We start from the raw sequence: 23,487 nt of genomic DNA, 5'->3' as shown, positions 1-23,487 counted from the left end.
TTATATCTGCCTACCTCCCATGAAGTTCTTCCTTCCTTCCTTCCTTCCCCTTCCCCTTCCCCTTTTCCTGGGGGCACAGCTATTGTGTTTCAGATGTAGGACTTCTGCCAGGTCTAACTTGTAGGTTCCTTCCAGTCCTAACATTCTACAATTCTCTGCTGCCTCTGCCTATAATGTGCTTTCTTTTTCCCTTCACCCATTGAATTCCATCTTCAAGGCTCAACTCAAACTGCTATCTCTTTCATCAGGCCTTACACTATCCCCTCTGCTATAAATTACTTTGGCTAAAGTGAATTGAAGGGCAGCTAGGTTGCCCAGTGGTTAGAGTACTAGACGTGGAGTCAGAAAGACTCATCTTCCTGAGTTCAAATCTGGCCTCAGACCCTTACTAGTTGTGTGACCATGGGCAAGTCACTTAACCCTGTTAGTCTCAGTTTCCTCATCTGTAAAATGAACTAGAGAAGAAAATGGCAAATCACTCCAGTATCTTCGCCAAGAAAACCCCAAATGGGGTTATGAAGAGTCGAACACAAATGAACAAAAAATTGAATTGAATCAGAACTTATACCAGTGAAGGGCATGTTCTGACAGGTCCCACAAAGCTGAAAAGGCTTTGAGTTCAGGCCAAGTGATAGTCTTTATATAGGGTATTGATTGGAGATCAACCCGGCTAGAATTGGAGAGATTGGTTGCGGGGTGGGACATCTTCCAGCCAAAGCAACTCTTCAAGACGACAGAGCGGTTGCAATCTGCACTGGTGGTAGTATCTGCAGTGATGAAATTGCAAACTCCGTTAAAGTATTGATACATAGTTATCTGAGTTGTTGTCCTATTCCTGTACTAGATTATAAGCACCATGAGGTCATGGACTGTTTCTTTTCCTAACTTTGTATCTCCCTCAAGGGAATAAGCATCTATATAGTGACACTATATGCCAGGCTCTTTGCTAAGCATTGATCCTCACAGCAACCTTGGAAGGTAGTTGCTGTTACTATTTTCATTTTATAGTTGAGGAAACTGAGGCCAAGTAAATGACATGCCCAAGTTCCCACAGCTAGTATCTGAGGCTAGATTTAAACTTGGGTCTTCCTGACTCCAAGCCCAGTGAACCTTGCATGGTGAAAATGGTAGAAGATTTAAAAACATTTGTTGAATTAAATTGCCAAATGAATTAATTAAAATGAATAAACTGAAAGGTTAGCAGGACCAGACGAGACTGTCATACACACATATATGTTTAGTTAATTATAATTAGTAAAAGAATATGTTATATATTCATATATATGTATATTTTACTCAACACAAAGATCATCCATTGGGTATTTCTTGATCAGAGGGAGAATCTAGTAATATGAATGCAGCATGTTAGTGAGCCAGGCATTCTTTTTAGCTGGCATGTTACTAGACAGGGCCCACATGTGAGAGTTAAAGTACAGAGACCCTACGTTCATTGTAGGAAATAAAACACAAGTAATAGTGGAGTGGTGAAATAAATTCCCAGTTGCCCAATATGTCCAGGTCAACACGGTGCAGCAATGCAAAGGTTATGTAGCAAGATTAGTGCATCTGCAGATTAGATTTGTATTGCTGTGGAACACTAGTCTGGATTTCTTTGCAGTAGACAGTAGAACCCTGTGATGAGAGAGTATTTAGGAGACCACCCACATACTGGATGCTGGAATAAGGTTTATTAATGTACCAGTGTGTGAGAGAGAGGCCATACAGCACAATAGTGGTAATAATAACAATAATAAACGATCTTTTTTGGTCTGTGTGTAGAGGACAATCAGTAAAAATGTAGGAAGGTGGATGATGGAATGTCTCATGCAAGAAAGAGCAAGGAGACTGCATCAGAGGGTACATGGAGAGGAGTAAGGTATAAGACAGGTGGAAAGATAGGAAAAGTCAGGTTCTGAATGGCTTTGAATGGCAAACACAGGGTTTTGTATTTGATCTTGGCAGTCATAGGGAACTACTGACTTGGAAGACCTCCTTAGCTGTCTATCCAGAGAAGTCATTTGAAGGTCCCCCAAAGTAACAAGAGAGTGAAAGAGCACGCTTTTTTAGTTATTAACAAAGAGTAGACACTGAGATAGGACGTACACATATTCCTGCAGCTGGTCCTCATATATCATTCTGGCCTGATAAAGGAGAAAAATACCCATCCCTAGAATTGGGGAGAGGTGACCCCATCTTCTGGGAGCTGAGGACTTGAACTCCTTCCCTCTCTCATCATCTTCTTGATGCTCCTATTGAAACAAATACTGAACATGTGGCAACAAGAAGGCTTGATTTAACAGCTCGACAAACTTAACAACTTGTTTTTTTCATAATACAGTCAATTTACAACATTTTACTTCCCTGGAATTTCTAGACTTAAAATTATTTTGCAACTACTTATCTGATCTCAGAATATAGTTTTATCTAAGTGTTATATTATATTGATGACTGATAGATTGGATTGGTAAAGCTAGAAGGGGCTTTAACAACTGCAATCATTTCACCGGAGAGACCAATCTGTCCATTTTACAGATGAGGAAACTGAGGCATAGGATGCATAAGTGATTTGCTTATAGTGAAATGAGTAGGAAGCATTTAACCCAGGTCCTCTAACTCAAGAGCATGAGAGGCAGGATTTGAACCCACATATCTTGACTCCAAAGCCAATGTTCTTTCTACTCTACTTAACTGCTTCCTCTTAAAATTTGGTTGTAAAATTAGGCCCAAGTCCAGGAAAAGTAAGGAAATAGAGAGAATGAGATGGGTATTTTGATCTGACTAGGTCCACCCATTTCTATTAGCTCTCTTGTGGATGTTAATATCATACATTGTTATTAAGTAATTTTTCAGTCAAGTCTGACTCTCAGTGACCCCATTTGGGATTTTCTTGGTAGAGAACTGGAGTGGTTTACCATATCTTTCTTCAGCTCATTTTTACAGATGAGGCGACTGAGGCAAACAGGGTTAAGTGACTTGCCCAGGGTCATACAGGTAGTAAATGTCTGAGGCTGAATTTGAACTCATGAAGATGAATTTCTGGTTCCAAGCCCAGTGCTCTATCCACTGTATCACCTAGCTGTCCACTAATATCATACATGGATAAAGTACACGGTCTTTGACTTATTCTATGTCTAGCCAGAAACATTCATGTTAAAACTATACAGGTATGACTTGGGATACCAAAATCTGAATTCATAAAACATAAATTAGGTCTGTCCATTTTACAAAGGAGTTGTTCACTTTACAAAGGCCAAACTTTATAAAATTTTAAAATTAGTTTTATTTTAAATATAAGAACCCTTAGTTTATTTAAGGCATTAATTCATTTGACAAACATGTCAAGGCATTATGCTTGGCCCTGGAGATACAAAGATGAAAAACCTCATAGTCCCAACCTTCAGGAAGCTAACATTTATACTGGAGGGCCTATATAGCTCATAGACTAATCATCATAATACAAGGTTGAGTGTGACAGGGGCAAAAGAGAGACCCAGACAATTGAAGAGGAAGAGAATATTTTTGCTGGGGATAATCAGGCAGGCTTCATCCTTTGAGTTGGGTCTCAAAGGGAACCAAAGTTGTCAATGGGCAAAGATAACAAGGGAGAATATTCAAAATGTGAAAGATGGCTTGTGTGACTACACAAGAATAAATTATGCATTTTTTGGTGGAAGAGGTATCTTACTTCAAGAAGCTTTACAAATGACTCAGAGATCTCATAAGATAACTAGGATTCTACTCTAAACTCAGGCTTCTTAAACTGTGAGTCGTGACCGCATATGGGGTTGCGAAACATGCAAAGACTAAAAATTAATTAAAAATCAAACATGTAATGAATCCAAAGTGTTTCTGGCATCACTTGTCCACGCTGCATCACACAACTTCATTGTAGCCTTGGTTCTGAACAGAAAACAGGTGCACTTTGCATTGTGCATGCCCTCAGGCCATGCAATGCCAACCCCCCAAAAATGCAAAAAGATTTCTCTAGCGGAAAAAATTTAAGAATCCCTGTTCTAAAGCAGAGGTCCCTGGCCTGAGGACTACACAGTTAATGTAAGGGGTCTGAAGTCATATGGACACCAAACAGTGTGAAATGCTTCATGCTTTTTGTCAACACATGTTGTGGCAAATTTTTGCACTTGTATTAAAATCTAAATAATGGATGTGGAGCTAGATATAAAGTTGAAACTGTTATTTGCTTAATCCAGATTTCCAATCCCTTAAAGCTATACCTGCAGATTTAATGACTCAGTATGATAACAAAGCTAAGATTCCCTCTGAAGAATAAAGTAATTAAATAATAAATCCATGGCTATTTTTCAGATGTGTACAAATGCTATTCTGATGAATCAAATAAAAAATTCATTTAAAAGTCTTACTGAATTCTTAGTGATTTTGTCACTACATATTTTATCTCATTCAAAGGATAGTAGGTATAGTACATTGCTATCATGTTAGGGTCAGTGAAATATTTTGGTATTACCAAGAAGTACTCACACTGACAATTTGGGAACCTCTTTTCTGAAGCAAAGTGAGTCATAGATTGGTCACAACATATGCTCAAAACTGTCATGAAAATCTACTGTAAAAAGAAAGAGAAAGAAGAGGTAAGATTAGTTTAATACAGTAGCTTAACACAATTTATAGCTAGAAGAGACCTTAGAAGTTAACCTCACATCCTTATTTTACAGATAAAGAAACTGAGGCCCATCAAAGTTTAATAATTTGCCCAAAGTCACACAGATACAGGGCATAAAAATGAATGCTAAGACTTGAGCCTGAATTGTCTGATTTGGTACTCTATTAGTATCTACAAAACTGATTATTTTCAAAGCTATTTCACTTTATAGCCTAAAATACACTTGGGGAGAATTTAGTCATGAGAGAAAAAATCCTTAAATATTAGGAATTTCCATCTTGAGGACCCCAGTTCACTTCATCCTTTTGCTCCTGCTATGACCTTCCCCATTCTGATATGGCTCAAAGGGGACCAAGGACTTGGTATGTCTACCTCCTAACAACTTTTTTCCTTAGTAGTTCTTTAAATTATGAAGGTTTTTCAGATTAAATTTGCAAAGCTTGAGGGACCTGACTGAGTTTCTGACAAGTGGTGCCAAGTTATTGAGTAGCACATCATCGGGGCAATGGTGCTACAGTAGAGGCTGACATTAATACATCATTAGCACAACAGAACTCTGGCAAGGGATTATTATTTCACTGGTGCCCTAATGCAAAGATTTATTTCCTAGATTTGGGCTGAGAAACCTTTTGTTTCTCCGACATTTCTTTTGGAGAGCCAAAGAAAGGACTTGAAAGTAATTTTAGAAGTGAAGATTTTGTTAGAATGGAAGAGACACCATTCAATGAGGCCAGGAAAAGTGAGCTCACGTTAGGGGCAAATTGGGGTGTCTAGAAGCATCTGATGAAACTTTGAGATTTGAGATCAGCAGTCTCAGAGGTTTCATGGTGTAGTGGGCAGGGTGCTCGACCTGGAGTAAGCAGATTTATAGTTTAAATCCTACTCCAGACAGTTATTAGCTATGATCCCGCACAAGTCACTTAAACTCTTTCAGCCTCAGTTTTCTCATCTCTAAAAATGAAGGGTTGGACTCAATGACCCTTCAGGGTCCCTTTCAGCTCTAAAGCCATGATCCTATGACCTACTTCACACAAACTAATGATTGCTTTGCTTGAGGGCACAAAAATTTAGAGTACAGATAGGACTTTTACTCCTTTAGCAGGTAGAAACAACTGAGTTTCACCCCTAGTTAGGAAGAATAATTAGGCATCAGCCATGGCCTTGCTGGGTCCATTCTTTCTCTCTCTAGTCCTGTTCTTTCCCACCTATAGTGTCTCTGTCTCCTGCCAGAAATCTCATGTCTGGGATCTTTTATTGGATCCTTTGAGGCTGTGTGCTCTGTTCCCCCACCCAAAATCTATTCATTTTTGCCCCGGGTGCAAAAAGTATTGGTTAGACCTCTGGTGCCAATTTGATGCCTCACTCTGTGCCCTTGCTTTGAAAGTCAGTGACTTTGTCCTGCCTCCCACCCAAGAATCAGTGCTCAGTCAATGGCACCTTATTTGCCATCCCCAAGCTGGAACAACCATAGGATTGAGGAAAGGAATGTTTGATTCTTGTCTTTGTATTCCCAGAATCTCTCACAGTGCCTGGTACCTTGTAAGTGTTAAAGAAATGCTTATTGAATCGAAGGGTACTGAGTTGGAATTTGGGGGCTCTTCTTTTGAAAGGCTGTTATTAACCCCTTAGCTCTCAAATCAATTACTTAGATTAGAAGCATAAATTTAAAACTGGCAGGCACCTTAAAGGTTGTCTAGGTCAAACCCCTCAATTTACAGATGAGGAAACAGATGCCTAGATAGAAATACTTTGTACAAGCTTTGGAGATGCGAGTCAAATATAGCATTTTTTTGTTTTGTTTTGTTTTGTTTTGTTTTACTCCAAATCCAGCACCTTTTCCCACTGTTTCTTTAGGCTTGAACTTGATGGATAGCCTTATTTTTTTTTAATCATACAACCACCACCATTTGCAATCAGCAACTATACTGGAAACAATTAGTCACTTTATATCACTTGCTTGATGTGGGTTATTGAGACCCCACCCTCACCTCCCGTGGAGAATACAATCATCTGACAGCCCAGGGGTCGTTTTCTTCTTTATCATCATCCCTTGATCGGCTGGCCTGTTCCAGACCTTGACTGAACGATTTGGCGGCTTTGATGTTTCCTTCTGTTATACTACCCATTATGTGACTGTTCCCATGGGATATACGGGGTGAAGAGGGAGGGTAGGCAGGGGAGTGAGGATGAAACCATTGACAGGACTAAAGGCTGTTTGAGAAAAGGCAGATTCTCCCCCTGCATTCTGGGGGTGAAACCTATGGAATGCTGTGAAGGTACAAGTTAGTGAAGACTTCCTGAAGCTGAAAAATGTATGTCTCCCTTGAGAGGCTATAGGCTCCAAAGATGGATGGTTATGTCTTCCCCATTCTCTCTCTCTCTCTCTCTCTCTCTCTCTCTCTCTCTCTCTCTTTCTCCCTCCCTCCCTCCCTCCCTCCTTCTCCCTTTCTCTCCTACCTTTCTCTGTCTCGGCCTGTCTCTGTCTCTCTTTTTTTCACTCTCTCTCACTTTTTTCTCTGCCCCCTCTATCTCTATCTATCCCTCTCTCTCTTTTACTCCCTCGTCCCTCTCTCTGTCCATCTCTCTCTGTCTATCTTTGTCTTTGTCTTCCTGTTTTTCTTTGACCCTCTGTTTCTCCTTCTCTCCTCTTTGTTCTCTCCTCCCTTTCTGTCAGTCTGTCTTTTTCTCTCCATCTTGAAGAACATTTCCTCTGCAGCCTGTTCGCCTGTGTTCATCTGACTGGCTTAGCTCTCCAAGTAACCCATAGCTCTCTAACTTGGTTGCCCTGGCCAAGTGATTTAATTCCCTTATACGCTGGTTTCTTGATTTAGAAAAAAGAACCGTATTATTTAATTTCTTTAGATATGCAAGCAGGATCATTTCATGCAGGCCTGCAGTGAGTTGTACAAAATTCTAGCTCTTATCCTGTTTACCTAGGAATTAGCAGTTAATTAGCAGTTTTACATAAACTTCATTTGGTTTCCAAAAAAAAAAAAGGCCACTAATTTTCATTTTACTTTTAGAATAATTAATATTGTGGTGCTGAGATCTGGGATCCTTGGACAAGGAAAGATGAGCAAAAATGATGAGCAGGATCATGGTGGAACTAGGGTTAGGCCTTGGGAATAACGATGTTTTTGTTTCCATGTGTCTCAAGAGTGCAGTCACTCACTGGATGTTTCATGTCAGAGAATGCAGCTTCATAACTGCTAGACTGCAGGAAGCAGGTAGACAAAAAAAATTTTGTCAGTGGATCTGTGATCTCATTAGGGCATGTGTTCTCTCCAGTAATGCACCTCGAGGGGCCTTAATTGCTATCTCTTGATATCACAAAGACACCATTGTCACATGCAGTTGTCCACTGGTTGGTTTTTCCTCGCTCTTGCTACATGACCAGCACATCTTCTTTTTCAATTATACGATTCTCTGATGACTTCCTTCATGTTGCCTGACTGCTGTTTGCAATGTGTTACAGCCTACAACAACAGAAAAGGAGTGTAAAAAAGAGACATAGAAAAGTCTTTAACCTGTCTATAGAACCCCATGTGATCTAGGCCCTGGATCTCATAGTGATTTAAAAAGCAAAAAAAAAAAAAGCATTTATTGGTTTCTAAATGCACATGGAAATATTTCCTGAAGGTAGTTTGATAGAGTTAGGGGAGGTCATCCAGTGAATGAGGCCCCTACAATTGGTTGTAAAGATTTAACTTTTAAGAATTATTTTATGGAATTTTTTCCTTTGTTTATATTATTCTTTTTTTATTAAACATTTCAAAACTATATTTTTAAGGTAAATAGTATTTTATTTTTCCTATTACATGTAAAGACAGTTTTCAACATTCATTTTTATAAAATTTTGAGTTCCAAATTTTTCTCCCTCCCTCCCTCCTTCCTCCCCAAAATGGCAAGCAATCTGATATACTTCAGATATGTGCAATCATGTTAAACATATTTCCTCATCAGTCTTGTTGTGAAAGAAAAAACAGAACAAAAGAAAAAAAACAAAGAAAATGAAAATATTATACATTCAGACTCCTTAAGTTCTTTTTCTGGATGTGGATCTTACAGCTATTAATGGATCCTTTTTTTGGGGGGGGGGCGGTCCAATCCTATGATTTTATCCGCATAGGGAACCTGTGCTTGGAAACTAGTTCCATGGATACAAATCTGCAAGTCAAGTCTTCTGTAATTTAGAGTATTAGTGAATTTTGGAGGAGAGTACAGAGAAGTGAAGTGATTCTGTTACGGTCAAAAGCCGGCATATGACAAGGGCAACATTATGATAATTATTTTGCTTAGTCATTCTCATGCTTAGTCATTTCCTGCCTGAAGCAGAGAAATAGGATCATGATCCCTAGATGGAAAAAAAAAAAGCCATGCCACAAATTCCACAGCACAACAACCAGGAATTGCCTTTCGTGTCTTGGGGGTAACTTTTGAAATTTCTTAGTCTCAAGCAGAAGGCAAGCTTTCTTATTGCTGAACCCAGGAGAACAAGAACTCAGGGCCATCAGATTGCAAACAACTGGGATTTATACATGCCTGACTTCCTCTTCCGCCAGTGGGGAGGGGGGGCGCCCACCTAGGTAAATGAGCTGCTACAAATCTTTCATTGGAGATTTCAAATTGCGCATCTCTGGCAGATGTGTGGGAGGCAATGGCTTTCTCTTCTTCTGAACAGAATGAGGGATGTCTGGATGTTATTGCCTTTAGAGTGAACAGGAATTGGACAAGATGCAATTTCCAAGTTTCTAGGGATGAAGAAACTTCCTTGGAGGCAACCAACGAGTAGGAGGAGTGGATGGTATCATTTACAGTGGAAAGGGGAACACAATGATAGAAAGATTAAATCTACAGCAGCATGTAAGAAACCAAAAAATAGCAACCCAAATGTAATTGAATACTTCCTCTACTAGAAGAGATGATATTGTTTTATGTTCTATGGAAACTTCCACTTCATTTTCTGAGGCAATTTGAGTGGGTTTGTTCATCAGAGCCAGTAGATAAACACTTGAATACAAAGACCTGTACGTATTCTTAAATATACTTACACACACACACACACAAACACACACACACACACACACACACACACACACACACACACACACACATCTGTCCCGAACCAACTGCTTCATTGATCCATCTAGGCTGCTGCTACCTAGAAACAGAGCCCATTTTTCTCTCTTATCAATCACCTTAAACTTCTCTTAGAAGTAAAATCAGAAAGTTTACCTGAGTCATTCATTCTCTGGCTGCTGAAATCCTGTCACTGTTTCTTAATGCTCACTAGTAAGAATAAGCCACCAGACAAGCAGTAGCAGCCTAGTTCTCCGTTCTCTCTTGGTGAAGAAAAAGGAGATTGTGGTATTAGAATGTATTAAATCTGCTGCTGCCTTGCTGGCATCATTTATAGATTATATGTCAACACATAAGATCTTTCATGATAACGAACAAGGTAATTAGTCTATAATTAGAAGTTAATCACAAATCTATAAAAAAATTTCAGAATATTGGCAAAGACTTTTTTCCCCTCCCAGTGACATTATCATGCATAGTTAATGAAATGAAGATTTCAAATTGGGTCAAATGCATTCTTCAGATACCTAGTAATTTCACAGTCCTGGCACTGGCATCTGGTTTAACCCCTCCTTGAACATCTGTCTACATGGTAGTCTATATATAACACTGGAAAAATGGACATCAAGTTTCTCCTTGAAGACATTCAGTAATGGGGAGCTCACTTTCAGCACATTAATACTTCTATACATCCCTAATTGTTAGGATGACCCAGTTCTTAACATGGTGCCTCACACATAGTAAGAGCTTCATAAATGCTCATTGACTTAGCTTGACCTTCTTGACTTTCCTTATGATGAGTGGAAATCTGCCTCTCTGAACCTTGGTGTCCTAGGCTGATTCCTCCTAGTTTTGCTCTCGAGAGCGGGAATTGGCAAACTGTGGGCCAAATGTGGTTACTTGTTTTTTGTATAGCTTCTGGCTGCAATGCTGAGGGTCAGATCTGACCCAGAAATGGAGTTAGCCAGTCCCTACCCTAGAACCAAGCAGGAATAAGCCTTTCAGACTCTTGAAGATAGCTATTATCCTTCTACCCTTCTTCAAGTCAAACACCTCAGTCCATTTTTTTCTCTGAAGGGCCAATTCTTCCCTAGGGAATTGGAGCGTCTTGTAATGATTTTTAAGTTTGATTTCATTTATGCTAAAACTTTAGTATGGACTAGGGCACTGGAGATATAAATATTCTGTATATTTTTTCCTAAGAATTTTAAATTACCCTCTGGCCAATAAGTCATTTGATTTGCAGTTGTATTCCCAGTGCTTACCAGAGTGCTTAGCACATAGTAAGCGCCTGATAAATGTTTGTAGACTGTTGGACTTGACAACATTTGGTACTTTAGGTCTGATGAATTAAAATTTAATGGAAATATGGAAGAGGTGGATGTCAGTATTGGAATGGAAATTGGGTTTAATATAAAAATAATTAGACTTGATATGGTTTGGGCTCTAGTTGGTGAGATCAGCTGAGGATGATTATTTTCCCTGACATTCTTTATCTTTGTTTTAGGTGCTGATTGATGGACAATTGTGCCACCAATCCTCATTTGGCATTATGTCCAGTCTAAAAGCACAAGCAACTCTGTTTTCTCCCCTTTCCTCATCTTGTCTATTAACCTGTGCCTCATAGTAGTGGAGGCAAGAATTGAGATTCCACACCTAGAAGGGACCTTAGAGATCATGAGATCATTACTATTTAGATGAGGAAACTGAAGCCTAGGGAGTGAATCTTTGCCCATGGTGACACAGATAGCTGATGGCATCACTAGCATTAGAGGCTAGGTCCTAATCGCCTCTTTCCAGTCTAGCCTTTTGTCACACATAAGCAGGTAATATTGTTAACTTGGTCCCTAATAAATGACTCTTAGAATAACCAGACCTACAGCTAGTATGGGACAATCAGGATTTTGTCGCAGAACAAATAACTGAAGCTACTGCCCGCCCTGCCACTCCACTGGATCACCATCCACACCCTGACCAGTTTTATTCTCTTAGCTGAAGCACATTTCTTCCCACTGGCCATTAAACTTTCTGTAGAGTGGAATCATGGGATCATAGGTATGGAGCTGAAATGGACCTAAGAGGTCATTTGGTCTGATCTCATCATTTTATAGATGAGGAAACTGATGGTCAGTTTCCTTATTTGTGGAATGAGAAAGTAAGCAAGTTGCTTTAAATCTCACCATGGTTCACCTGGGATTTGAGCTATCAAGATACCAGGAGACACCCTTTTTTCCAGAGCCAAGGCCTAGCAAGCAGGCTGTGCCCTGAGTTTGGCATTAACGGCAAGCCTTTGCGCTCACCCTCTGGATGATCTTAGCTACAGCAACGTCCCAGAATCATTTCATATAATTATTGTATAGCTTTGAGCAGCCCCAAGTGTTTTCTGAGCTCAGACAAGCACCTGCAGTACCCATGTTCCGGTCATGAAGCCCTGCTATGAATCACATTCATCTCATACCCCTCATTGTCAGGGCTTACTACCTAGCCATTGGTATAAGTATTGAGATCTCCCCACACAAAAGCGGATCCCCCACTAGGGATGGGGCCCTGGCACGTGTGTCTAATTTGCCTCCTTGCTTGCAAGCCATTTCCCTCCCTTTGAAACTAAACTTCTGTTTGATTCCTGACTCTCCTGTCTCTAGCCTGCGCTGTTCAGCTCCGGCCACCTACAGGTTAGAGGCCGGTTCTGTCCGGTTGACAGAACATAGATTCTCTGGGATTTGAAGTTAGATCCCGAACTTAAATCCAGGTTATGCTGCCTCCCTGTTCCCTCTTGCTCTGGTGAATTTAGTTATCTATCCTCTCCCATGCCCTGCCCTTCCTGAGAATGTTCTGGCTTCACTCAGGAAAGCCAGTGAAAGGAAAGCCAGAATATCAGTTAACCAACGATGCAGGAAAGTTCCATCTCTTGTACAGATATGATTTAGAGCTTATGGAAAACTAATTCTGTGGTCAGAAACAAGAAACACTCTTTGTTTCAGCTAAAGGGGTGGAAAGGCATCTATCTATATGTACTTAGACTTGCCAAGAGACTGTAAATGTATAGTCTGGGGAACTTCAAAAGGGACATTAGTGAAATAAATGGGAGGATTGGCCTGGAATTATACATGGTATTACACCTACTAATAGCAAATTCATTAGTCATGGTTAATGCTATTACAGCTACTGGCCACTTGTGCTAAAGTGGAGGTATGAAACCTGCCAATATCTGCTGGGGTTATTTTGGGGGAACTTGTTATCAAATAGAAAATAAAAGGCAAAAAGTGATTCTTTAGGCTCCAGTCAGAGAGTGAAAATAATTCAGTTGACACTTGCAAAATAGCCCCAGGAGCTGATCATTTGCCCTAGAGCCCCAGCCCCTAGGATGACTTTGGAAGGGGCTTTGTCTCCCAGCTGAGCTGCTGGTGACAAATGATGCATTGGGTCTCCTCCACAGCACACATCTCACACATCTTGTTGCCATTTCTCTTCACTTTCCTAGCTACCACTTTAGTTCACACCCCGAGCTTATTGCGAGGGTTTCCTAACTGGACTTTTCTAAAGCATAGTTCCAAAGGAGTCGCTTGCCTGCTTAGGAAACTTCACTGACGACCTCTTGACTCTAGGGCAAAATAAAAAACCCTCAGTTTGACATTTAAAATATTTTACAGTTCTAGTCCACCTTTCCAGGATACCTTTCCAGGCTGATTTCACAGCATTCTCCTTTGGGCATTCTGTATTCCAGACAAAACGATCTTCTTGCTATTTCTCAAATTTAGCATTTTATCTTCCACCTCTGTGTCTTTGTACAGGCTGTTCTCCATGTCTAAGTGTACTGCCTTCTCACCACTGTCTCTTATAATCCCTACTTTATTTTAAGGCTCAGCTCAGATACCACTTCCTTCAGGAATCCTTTCCCCATCACCCAATTCTTAGTGCACTTTCCTTCCTCAAATAATGGTGTATGGGGCAGCTAGGTGGCGCAGTGGATAGAGCACTGGCCCAGCAGTCAGGAGGACCTGAGTTCAAATCTGGCCTCAGACCAAATACTTGACACTCATTAGCTGTGTGACCCTGGGCAAGTCACTTAACCCCAATTGCCTTAAAAAAAAAATGGTGTACATACTTACAGCCTTGTGCATTCTATTCCCTTAGTAGGAACAGTTTTTCATTGAATGTCAGTAGAATAGTAGAGCTCACATATTCCTAACCTTTTCCCCAACCCACTCCTATTCAAATCAGTGTGGGAAATCTCTGGGGTGGAAACTACCACTACTAATGCACCTCAATAACTTATCTATAATTTACAGCCTTACAGAGTTGTTTAGGGATGTTCAGAGACTAAGTGATTTGCCCATTGTTACACTGCTAGTATGTGTATGTATAAGAGGAAGAACTTGATCCCAGGTCTTTCTGACTGCAATGGCAGATCTCTACTTGTATCATGCTAAATCTCTTCATATCACATACATTTAATAAGTGCTTGTTAGATTAGATCAGATCAGATTAGAGTGGTTTGGGTGGCCATATAGAGCAAGCATTCTTAACCTGGAGTCCAAGGATCAAGGGCATCTATAGATAGATTTCAGGGAGTCTGTAAACTTGGATGGGAAAAAAAAAATTACGTCTTTGTTTTCAGTAACCTCTACCTGAAATTTAGTATTTTATTTAATTATTTAAAAACATTATTCTAAGAAAAGGTCCATAGGAGTCACTAAACTGCCAAAGGGATCCATGCTCCAAAAATGGTTAAGAACCTCTAATGTAGAGGAAAATGTGAAAGGATGGTTTTGTAACACTATACCTGTATTTCCTATTTAGTCCAGAAAAATGAGTATTTCCTATAACCACTGTTAAAGGATAAAGATCTATTTTGTATGTGTGTGGGAAGGAGTGTGGTTGTGGGAGAAGGATGAGAAGGTTAGGTCCTGTTTTGCCAATCCTGTGACCAAAATTAAGTTACCAGCATAGAAAGACTGAAAAACAGTCCCCTTCAAACCCCAGGAGTTGATAACTTCATAGCTGGCTTCTTAATAGTTTGTTCTCATGACCCTTTTTGCAATAGAAATCAGAGTCCCCTGAGACTCTTAGGTGAAAACAGGATCTGTTTTTCTTCCAGGAACAGGTATCAATGCATCTCTGTGGAAGCCTGGATTCTGTAGTCTATAGCCTTTCTTTCCTGAGCCATAAGGGAGTTGTATTCAGAGGTAAGACGAAGCACCAAACAGCTTCTGACTGATCAGCAATGCTGACAAACCAACCACCCTTTCAAGCAGAAGACAAAGGTCATTGCCCAGCAAAGGCTCCCTGGGGTCTTTTAAATACCATTTGGTTGTAGGCAGAACTGAGCAACATCAAGGTTTCAGCACAGTGGTTTAACATCAGCACAGCAGTGTGCAAACATATCCTAAGAGACACCTCCTCTCTCCTCTCAGGCTCCACTGCACTTAGCCATTACAGTAAGCACTCTTCAGTAGGCTGGGAAAGAGTTGGAATTAACTCCTTCACACAACCAGGTGAAAACTTGGTGATTTGGTGGATTTAAATATGAGATTTCACACTCGGATCCTCATAAAATTTTTCAGAGCAGATGTTTAATGTTACAAAGGAATCTTATAGAACATTGAGGCAGTCGGGCCAAACTGAGCACCTTCTTCCACAAGGAGGGAGTGGGATGTGTGCATAGAAGCAGCTGGGGAGAAACTAAAATGGCCAGTGTTGAAGAAGCTGGGGGAAGGCAAGTGTACTAACACAGCATTGGTGAAGCGGGGAATTACGTACAAAACGGTGACTGAAGTGTCCATACTTTTTTGACCCAGAGATTTCCCTTATAGGCATGTAGGTTAAGGAAGGGAAAGAGAGAAGGGTTACACACATACACACACACACACATACACACACACACGGAAAAAAATGTTATATACACACATATAAAAAAGATACATATGTACCTTTTATATGTGTTTGTAAATATATATATATATATATTTATACCTCATATATACCTTATACCTTATATATATATATATATATACCTCAAAATTATATGGGTATATCTGTGTTTTATGTATTTATATATATGTATATTTCATAATACTTCCCCCCCCCAAAAAAATTCTTCATTGCTGCACTTTTGTAGTAGCAAAGAAATGGAAACAAAGTGTGTGACCATCCATTGGGGAATGGCTAATGGCCATGAATGTAGCTGAATGTAATGAATTATTACTATTCTAATAAGAAATGACTTCAGAGAGAAGTCATTCTTTCTAATAACAAAGAAATCAGAGAAACTTGGAATGACTTATGTGAAATGATACATGGTGAAATAGGCAGAATTAAGAAAACCATATACAGGATCACTACAACAATATAAATGGAAGGAACAATAAAACAACACTAAATGATGAATAATTATAATGACCAAGTTTGGCTCCAGATGTAAAAATGCCCCCTTCCTTTCATTGTAGAGGTGGAGAACTATGGATGTGGAATATTGTATATATTTCAATATGTAGCTGACTGTTGGTTGATTTTGATTTAATTTCTTTTTCTGTAATACAAGGAAAACTTCACTGGATTGGGGAGCTAATTGGGTCATGATGGGAAGTGAATGTACTTAAAAAACTAAAGGCATTGAGTTAAAAAAGAAAAAAGAGAGGAAGGGGAAAGACATTTTAGGGAGGGGACTTGGAAAAGACAAAAGGTAGGAGCATAGGTGATGTATTTCTACAACAATGAGTGGAAATTTTGACTGGAGTGAAAGGTCCATTCTGTGGAGAAGTGTGAAATAAGGCTAAAAGATATGTTGTAGAGTATCTTAAACTGCAGGAAGAAGAGTTTGGCTATGATTCTGTAGACAATTGCATGACTATTGAAGGTGACCAGAAATTCAGTAGGTGGTGCCAGTGCCTGGCAAGAGGATCTTTGGGTCAAAAAGTATGGACATTTTAATCACTTTTTCAATATAATTCCAACTTGCTTTCCTGTAAACCTGAAGGCTTATTTGACATCTGTGTAACATCTGTTTATTGACTCAACTTGTCAACAGGGCCATAAGCACATCAAAGGAAGGATTAAAATTAACAATTAACCTTGAATAAATATAGAATAAATACAAAGTGTACTGCATCTCTAGACTCAACAAACATAATTTTAACAGTTTCCCAAAAGCCTACAGTTGTCTATTAAATAAACAAAATCATAATTGAGAGTAGAAGTGCCGATCTAACTATAATTGACTAATTTTTGGATTTTTGATGGATATATCATTGGGAAAATTGTTTCCCTTCCCTTCCCCAAAACCTCCTGCCGTCCATCCAGGTTACCTTACCACTGAGGCAGGTGCCCTTTGGAGGATGGATTTTGCTCTCTGGGACACTGGTTGTTGAGTAAGAACCACCTTCCCTTATTTTTGTTTTGAGTGAAACAGAATCAGTCCTATAAGACAAGTAAACACGATTGAGTTGTGATCTTGTTGAATTATCTCTGAATCAGTCCGGTAAGACAAGTAAACATGATTGAGTTGTGATCTTGTTGAATTATCTCAGAATCAGTCCTGTAAGACAAGTAAACATGATTGAGTTGTGATCTTGTTGCATTATCTTTTGCCTCATACTCACCCCTCTTTCAAACTTCCCTAATAGTGTTCAGGGCCCCATCATCCTTCCAGTGTTCCAGGTTCGAAACCCAGGTGTCATCTCTGACTTACTCTCAGCCCCCACATAACCAGTCATTTCCCACATCTTGTTATTTCTTACTCTACAACAAATCTCACTTCCCTTGCCCCATCTGAAACAAAATTTACTGCTTCTCTATCCACAACCATCCCTCTTCCAAACTTCCTCATTTCAATTAAGAGAACAACCATCCTCCTGGTTACCTAGGTTCACAGTCTCAGCCTTATCCTTCATTCTACTGTCACACAGCCCATATAATTAGCTACACCCTGCTATTTCTACCTCCACAGTGTCTTTGCATCCAATTCCTTATCTCCACTCACACAGCTACCATCTTAATTCAAGCCCTGATCATCTCTTGCCAAGACTATTGTAATAATCTCCCAAATACTCTCCCTGCCTCAAGTTTCTCCCATCTCCATTTTGTTTTCTTCCATCACAGTTTCCAAACTTTTCCTAAAATTCACATCTAGCCATGTCATTCCCCTACTCAGTAATCTCCAGCGGTTCCCTATTGACTTTGGTCAAGTATTATTTTTACTTGGTCCTTTAAAATGTCTATTTTTTTGTGCATAAAATGGAAGAAAACTCAGATAACAGGATGAATGAGTATGGCATAGACCTGCAAACATAATGTTAGCAATGCTAAAGCTCAGACTGAGTATAAATTGCCAGGAGAAGCTGTTTATTATTTTCCATTTTGCACTGGAAATCCCAGAAGAAATACTGTTAACTCACAATAAGGAGATAATAGGAGAGAACCTAGTTGCTATTGATGAATTCAAGTTGTTGATTCCAGATGAGTTATATCCTTAGGCCCTGAAAGTACTGGCAGATATGATTGCTGAACCACTTTCATGAATCTATTAATGATCCTGGAAAATGGAAGAGGTACCACAAAATTAGAGAAGCGTAAATATTGTCACAATTTCTCCCAAAAGGGAACTTAACAGGGATAGCAAACAGTTGGCTAGTGAGAATTATTTTGATTACTGGGGAAATTCCAGAATGGATGTGTAACCTGAGTTCCAAAGCCCCATGGGACCCTATCCTCATTGGGAAAGATCAATGCCAAGTGTAGGGCAGAGTTGGTGAGAGTGGAAGAAAGATTTTTTTTTTCTGTCTCTATAGTTGCTTTCAGGAGCTTCTTGCTTCTAGCTTCAAGGGAAAAGATGGATGATACTAGTCCCACTTTGGGTTTCTGAAGAAATAGCAAGACTCTGAGAAGAAGTCAATATGAGAGGAGCTGGTAGTCTCCATCATGTCCCTATCCCTAGCCTGCTGCATTAGAGACTTCAAAGAATTTCCCCTTGGGTGAGATCTGAGAGTATCTTTGTTGAGCTTGCTCCCAATGGGAGAGCTCCTCCACACCATATTTTCTGGTTTATATTGTGCTACATGTAGTTTCCCTGATTCTATTTTGCTATCAACTTGGATGTATGTGAGTTTCTTTCAAAAAAATAAAATAAAATATCTATTTTTGCATGAGTTCCTACTGTGCATAATTGTTCATGTAGTATAACATATATTAATAAATATATACACATGGGGACACCCCCAAATGATAGAGATAATTGCTGTAGAGCAAAGAACCATAGATTTAAAACCTAAAAGGACCCACAAGTGACCACTTCTTAGATCCATGCCATTAGGTACCAATTCTTTTTCGTGTGAGGTAGCTGAGACCCATGAAAGTGAAGCAACTTGCTAGTGCTGAATATCCAGCACTTAACATAGTTTATTGACTAATTGAATTGACATTTCATTAGAGTAGATAATCCCTTCAACTGATACAGAGCACAACACATTGGTAGATTGTTTAATGAATGGTCATAGCTGAAGCACTTACCATATAGTGGCCAACCTTTCCATGATAGATATGTCCACACCTAGCTAGACCAAGGCCATCCTTGGAGCCTTTCCAGTGTAATGGTACCTGAAAGAAAGATTCCAAGACTCAGTCACCAGTGAACAGATTTTTTTTTTTGGCACAGAGTGGGATATGTTGGAGTACAAACTCAGCTTGACTTTTTTTTTTAATAGAGCTTCTTTTATACCCAAAACAAAAAACAAACCAAGAAAATCAAAAGAAACACTGAACCTCTTTTGATCGGCTACAATGAAAGGCACAAGAATAAATGGGAGTATACAAAAACTGATTAGTTTAAGATTGGAAAAGAAATGTTGGGCAAGGTCACTCTATTTAACGTATATGCAGAGCACATTATGCAAAATGCCAGGCTGGATGAATCAAAAGCTAGAATTAAGGTTGTTGGGAGAAAGATCAACAATCTCGGATATGCAGATAATATCATTCTGATGGCACAAAGTAAAGAGGAATTAAGAAACTTCTTGATAAGGGTGAAAGAGGAGAGTGTAAAAGCTGGCTTAAAGCTTAACATTAAAAAAAACAACAAGATCACAGCAACTGGTCCCATCACTTCCTGGCAAATGGAGAAGATGGAAGCAATATCAGATTTTATATTCTTGGGCTCAATAATCACTGCAGACGGTGATGGTAGTCTTGAAATTAAAAGACACTTGCTCCATGAAAGGAAAGCTATGGCAAGTCTGAACAGCTTACTAAAAAGCAGAAACATCACCTTGCTGACAAAGGTCTGTACAGTCAAAGTTATGGTTTTTCTAGTAGCAATGTGTGGCTGTGAGAGTAGAACTATAAGAAAAGCTGAGTGCTACAGAGTTGACACTTTTGAATTTTGGTACTAGAGAAGACTTTTGAGAGTGCCCCGAACAGCAAGGAGGTCAAATCGGTCAATATTTAAATTAATTCAGGTTATTCACTAGGAGGTCATATACGGAAACTGAAACTTGAATACTTTGGCCACATAATGAGAAGAGAGGACTTATTGGAAAAGACCCTGATGTTGGGAAAGATTGAAGGCAGAAGGAAAAGGGGACAGCAGAGGATGAGATGGATAGATAGTATCATGGAAACAACAAACATGAGCTTGGACAGACTTCAAGAGATAGTAGAGGATAGAAAGGCCTGGTGCGCTCTGGTCCATGGTCACAAAAAGACAGACACGAGTGAATGATGAACAACAACAGAAAAACAAACTCACAGGTAAGAAATATCAGAAAATACATGGGAATAAAAACATTCTCATCATTAAGAAATTTCTGCTTTAACAAAATTTAGGTGCTATATGGTATATACAGTAAAAGCAGAATATAGATAGTATACAGTGCAGACCATTACTTTAGGTAAGAGACATTTGTTCATACAGGATACTAAGTTTTTCCACAGATAGGCATTGTTATTTTTTCTGCTTTCCCAACATACTACAGCTGTGCTGTAATTGCTTAAAACCAAGATGGAGTTTCTTGGGTTCAGAGGTAGTTAAACTCCATTTCACCAGCAGGGTAGAATCTGCCATGACTTATACTGTGCTGGTATAACTTATCAGGACCTTTGAGAACCTAGGGTCACCTCCATACTGCAAAGGGGTAATGCTTGCTATAAGCCAAGGGAAAAAGACTGGAGAATACAAATGAAGACTATGCTCTTCTTAGTAAAAGGAAGGGATAACTTTTCTTTTCAATTTCAGTTTCTGTGGCTCAGTTGATATTGTCACCACTTTTCTTCTTTAATAAGCTCCCTTAATGATTTTCTCTTTTGAACAACGTAGTGTGTTTCCATCTCTGTTTTCACTAACCTCTCTCATATGTTTATTGAGCCTTAGTGGAGAATTATTTGTCCCCTGACTCACATGTTTGTAGATCCCAGGACTTTAATGATTTTGGCTCTTGGTAAGTTTGTTTGGATTTATGTCAACAGTGCTTCTAAACCATTTAAACTAAGTCACCCCAAGGTTTCCAAGAACATAACCTTATTGATGACTTCAACCCTTGACAGCCAGTCTGCTCTGATTGCCATGTAAAGCCCTGGCTCAGTAACAAGATCTTATTACAATAAGAGAGCATAAAGTGGTCGTTATAACAGATACCATCATGATGGGTTATTGTTACAGAGAGCTAAAAGTTCACATGAAGCTCTGCCATCACGAATCTTCTACTCAGAAAAGCTACAGGCTCCAATTCTGTTAGCAATACCACAAGGTAGTGGAAGGAGGCAGAAGACCTTGAGTGTGAGTCCTCATTGACCTTTACCAGTTACGTGACTCTGATGTCACCTCTCTGAGTCTCAGTTTCCCCATCTGTAAAACTGGGATAGCAACTGGATCTGATATTTCATTGAAGTAAGTCTTTCCTAGTGAAGAATTTCCCCTATCAATTGCCTACAACACCAAGAGATGATTTAACTTGCTCAGGGTCAGAGCTAGGACTTGAAACTTTGTACTGAGGCCAGCTCTCTCTCCATGGACATGCTACCTACCCCTTGTGTGTAAAATGGGGATAATGATACTTGTATTATCTACTTCTTAAATTGTGAGAGAAAAAAAATCACTCATTTCAAACCTTAAATTCTATATATATTCATGTTGTATCAGATCTATGATTTTAACGTGATAAAGAACACAGTGAAGAAATTCCTTTTATCAGTGAAGATTGGCACCTTTGCTGCTCCTTACAGACACCTGCCCAGGGCACTGAGAGATAAAGTAAATTGTCATTCACACAGCCAGCATGTGTCAGTGGGAGGGCTTGAGCTCATGTCTTCTTGATTCTTCTTCTTTTTTTTTTTTGGAGGTAATCGGGTTAAGTGACTTGCCCAGGGTCACACAGCTAGTAAGAGTCCAAGGGCTGATTTGAACTCAGGTCCTCCTGACTCCAGGACTGGTGGTCTATCCACTCTGTCACCTAGTTGCCCCGGTCTTCTTGAATCTAAGGCTATCTGCTGTGCCATGCTGCCTTTCTATAAAAATAGGAGAATTATTTTAGACCTGTGTAGTCAGTTGCAGATGGAGAGAGATAACCTTTTGATATGATGAAAGATTCACCTACCACAGATGTGGAACAGCAGCATTTGCCCCCTTCGAATTGCGAATCATTTGTCAGTTACTCCTGATATAGTTTTCCCATATTAACCCACAAAAGAGCAATCCAGAAGGCCACTGGATTTGGAGTTAGAGAATGTGAGTTTGACTAGATGAGGTCCCTCCAAGCCTATCCTAACATTCTTTGTATGAACTGTGCCAATTCTACAAAGTCAGATGGGCCCTTAGCTAATGAGACTTCAGATCAGGGCCAGCCTTATCCATGGGTAAACCTGAGGTAGCTTTGAATCTTGGCTCTGATGTTTAGGGATGTAGGATCATAGCTCTGTAGCCAAGGGGGATGTTAGATGTCCTCTAATTCAGTCCTCTCAGCTAGCAGATGAAGGAACTGAGGCCAAGATCATATCGGTGGTAAGCAACAAGACAGGGATTCATGCTCAAGCCCTCTGACCTCAGCTTCAGTGCTCTCCTTACTGTGTGCACCCTAGGTCAAGTTACATTACCTTTCGAGGTCTCAGTTGCCTCTTTTGTACAATAAAAGTGAGGGACTGTTGTTCAGTCATTTTTTAGTTGTGTCAGATTCTTTGTGGCCCCGTTTGAGGTTGTCTTGGTAAAGCTACTGGAGTGGTTTGCCATTTCCTTTTCCAGCTCACTTTTCAGATGAGGAAACTGAGACCAGGGTTAAGTGACTGGCCCAGTGTCACACAGGCCAAATTTGAACTCAGGAAGATTGGTCTTCCTGACTCCAGGTCTAGCACTCTGTCCACTGTGTCACCTAGCTGCCCCTGCCACACCACTCAGCTGTGGAACTAGATGATCTTGATCTAGATTATCTCTAAGGTAGTTCTATCATCTAATGATAATTTGCAAGTCCCATCATTAACTAGCTCATCAGGTTTTGTGTACTTTAAAGCCATTGACCAGTGGCTCTCTTCTACATCTTCTCCTGATGCTTAAGCAATCTGTTTCTCTGACAGCAACTTCTAGTCCTTATGGGCAGCTGGGCAGCACGGTGGATAGATTGCTGGGCATGGAGTCAGGAAGACATCTTCCTGTGTTCAAATCTGGCCTCAGACACTAGCTGTGTGACCCTGGGCAAGTCACTTAACTCTGCTTGCCTCAGTTTCCTTATCTGTAGGGTGAACTGGAGAAGGAAATAACAAACCACTCCAATATTTTTGCCAAGAAAATCCAA

At 39.8% G+C, this 23,487-nt stretch overlaps 1 pseudogene; it reads left to right on the top strand.

The window, feature by feature from the left end:
* Positions 1-17,422, top strand: part of LOC114043842 — a 93,631-nt pseudogene extending 76,209 nt beyond the window's left edge.
* The last annotated feature ends 6,065 nt before the right edge of the window (positions 17,423-23,487 follow it).

The sequence above is a fragment of the Vombatus ursinus genome, unplaced genomic scaffold (assembly GCF_900497805.2).
Source record: "Vombatus ursinus unplaced genomic scaffold, bare-nosed wombat genome assembly UNPS02014770.1, whole genome shotgun sequence".
Classification (NCBI taxonomy): domain Eukaryota; kingdom Metazoa; phylum Chordata; class Mammalia; order Diprotodontia; family Vombatidae; genus Vombatus; species Vombatus ursinus.
The sequence above is the reverse complement of the archived record's forward strand: the minus strand, read 5'-3'. Positions and strand labels throughout refer to the sequence as shown.